This window comes from Solanum dulcamara, chromosome 1, assembly GCF_947179165.1.
Source record: "Solanum dulcamara chromosome 1, daSolDulc1.2, whole genome shotgun sequence".
Classification (NCBI taxonomy): Eukaryota; Viridiplantae; Streptophyta; class Magnoliopsida; order Solanales; family Solanaceae; genus Solanum; species Solanum dulcamara.
The window spans coordinates 51,533,053-51,536,316 of record NC_077237.1 but is presented as its reverse complement, the minus strand read 5'-3'; the positions used below and the strand labels follow the sequence as shown (position 1 = coordinate 51,536,316).

The following is a 3,264-nucleotide window of genomic DNA, read 5'->3' as shown; positions in this document are numbered from 1 at the left end:
TTTAATATATACATCCAACCAAAAACTTAACCAGCATAACATATATATGTATAACATGGCAACATTACACAACATAAACTCCAAACGACAGGCTCGAACTATGACGCCAAAATAAGGTTTCTAGTTTCCAATTGCAAAACCTTTAACCATACGAAGCGGGGGTAGTGTGCATGAAAACAGAATATCACCCACCTATTTTAGGACACATTTAGAACCTGAAACACACACCATACAACTAGAAACATCCTCCACACACACAACGCCTCATTTCGACTACAACTTGACTATGACGACTTCAATTTTAATTGTTTCTTTCGCTGAGCATCTCCAAGAATTTTTTATACTTCCAGAAGTATAAAATTTACATAATACCCTCCATGAAAACCCCATAAAGTACAAATTTAAAGGAGAAACCTTACCTTATCCGAAATTGGCCAAAACTAGCCAAACTTACGCCTCGGAAACCTCTTTAGCGCGTTGAAACTGTGTGGACTGGTTGCTGTCCATTTTGGCTGCACCAAGCCATGATTTTATACTTATAATACCTCCATATATTCGTGGTATATGCTGGATAATTAATTTATGGAACGAAATTGGGACTTACCTATTTTTTCCTCCTAAGCCGTCACCCTTTTCTCTCTTGGATTAGGGTTTTTCCTTCTTTTTGTTGCTGAAGTTTTAAGGAACAAACTGAAGTTTATGTTACATATACATAAATATATGTGGTTTTAGGGTGTGACATGTGTCATCCCCTAAGGGGGACACATGTCCATCCCCTATTGGGCCACCATATCCATGCGTTGAAGGAGGGGCTGCCACGTGGCAGTGGGGCCACCTCCCCCAAGTAGGTGGGTAACCTACTTTAACCCAAGAAGGTGGGTCACCTACTTTCTTGAGGTGCTACCATGTGTCACTCCCTCATTGGCTGCCATGTGTCTTTTTTTTCTCTTCTTCATGGATTCGTAATCTCGTCTTATTTTAAGAGCCTATGTAATCCATGCTATGCAAGCTTGGTACGTACTCCAATAGCTTGAGTATGTAAGAATTCTAAGTTAGGAGCTTACGTAGGTAAATCGAGTCCTACGACTCATTATTTGGCCTCCAATTCCTTCTGGATCCTTATGACTCTATTTCCAACCTTCTCTACTACGGGGTATCATATTCTCCCTTCCTTAGAGTTGTTTGATAGCATTTTGGATTGTCCGGCTCTCATCATAAATTCTAAGTAACTTAAGAGATATTCCGAGCCCAAGGGTGTGGGGTATAACAACTCACATTTCTTTTAAACCACCTTCTAAGAGGATTAAGCACCTTTCAAGAAGCTTAAGAACCTTTAAAGGTACGAAAGTCTCAAGGTACGATAGTACGGGGTATAACATCCTTCCCCCTTTTAGGATATTCTTCCTCGAATGTTAAACAAAGCTTCCCTTAAGATGTTATAGAGGTTATAGGGGGAAGTCTTTCCATTACAACAATGCGTATCTTCATCAAATAATTAATATACAAGCTTTTAGGAGTTGGGGTTACCTGTGATATCGGGAACAAGTACGGATACTTGTGTCTCATTGCCTCTTCAACTTCCCAGGTCATCTCTTCCCGATTCCTATTTCATCATAATACCTTGAACGAAGCTACGTCCTTAGTCCGCAGTTTTCTAATCTGTCGATCTAGGATGGCGATCGGTTGTTCTTCCTAGGCCAATTCTTTTGTGACCTGGATATCGTCTACGGGATGTACCCGGTATGGATCACCCATACACCTACGAAGCATAGACACGTGGAAAATTAGATGTACAGCTTCTAGGTCCACTGGTAAGTTTAACTCGTAAGTCACTTTGCCTATTCGATGAAGCATCAGGTAAGGGCCAATATATCTCGAGCTCAGTTCCCCTTTCTTGCCAAACCTCATTAGTACTTTCATGGGAAACACTTTTAAGAACACCCAATCACCTACTGAAATTCCAAAGCTCGATGTCGATTGTCTGTATATGACTTTTGTCGACTCGGGCAGCTAATAACCTCTCCCGAATAAGCTTCACCTTTTGTACCGCCTATATCGGGGCCTATTAGTTGCTCTTTACTAACACCAAACCAACCAATTGGTGACCCACACTATTCGCTATACCAAATCTCATATGGGGCCACTCGGATACTAAAACAATAGTTAATCTCATAAGTACTCCTGATAGGTGGTAGCTAATTTTTCGAGTTACCTTTAGGGCCAACTATATAGGCCCGCAATATATCGTCTACCATATAGCTAGTCGAACTAGTCTATCCATCAGTCTGAGGGTAACGTAGTGTATGAAGGCTTATCTGTCCTTTCCGTTTCTTCGTGGACTGACCTTTGGTCGTTAACTGTAACTTGGGCTCCTTCATCTGAGATGGTATCTATGGGGACTCCGTAAGGTCCTACCCCCTTCACCCTATAATTTCACATCTTCTCCGCTAAGTAGGTAGCTTTTGATTGCAGGAGCATGGGTTAATATTATAATTCTGCAGGTAATATTTCCTCCAAAGTCATCTACCCATGGAATGCGAAGTGAGTCTTATAGCCAAGGTCGTATTGTGAAATCTTTGACCCTGTGTATTACTTCATGCTTTCCTTAAATGACATCAATTGTTACCCTTACCTTTTGAGTTTTGCTTTTTTTCCCTCAGAGGTGGTTGCCACGTGGTATCAAAATTTCCTTATCCACTGGCCCATATAGCCATTCCGTGGTTTGCCTATCATGAACTGGTGCTATGTTGACGAACTGTGGCATACAAGTGCGCCATTGGTTAGTAATCAGCTAACCCTACCCATTTGCTGAAGCCCCTATTTTATAATTCCCTCAGCGTAACCTATAATACCCTAGGTACATAATCTCATGTCATTCCTCCATCGCTAGTTCGGAGTTTTCCATCTCGCGCGATCATACCAGTACTGACGCACTAAGGTCCATCAAAATTTTTAAGTTAAGCGTGCTTGGGCGAAGGTAATATCGGGATGGGTGACCTCCCTAGGAAGTCTCCGTGTCGCGTTTCATGGCAACCCCTGCAAAAATATGCGAGGCACTCGACTTTGTCTAAGATTTATCTTAGCGTCGTCTTACTAGTCTTCATGTTTCACCCTGCCCTTTTTCCTGTTATCTTTCAACAAGTATAGGGGTAGATTTTTAATCCCACCATGACTATGTCCCTTTTTGGTCATTTGATTTAACTTCTTGTATTGTATTCACTCCTTTTTATTTCACTCATTCGTTAGGGTCTCTATTAATGGTTC

The 3,264-nt window shown here is 41.4% G+C and overlaps 1 pseudogene; it reads left to right on the top strand.

Moving 5' to 3' along the window:
* Positions 1 to 2,906: 2,906 nt before the first annotated feature.
* On the top strand, positions 2,907 to 3,026 carry LOC129904101 (5S ribosomal RNA; annotated as a pseudogene).
* Positions 3,027 to 3,264: the final 238 nt, after the last annotated feature.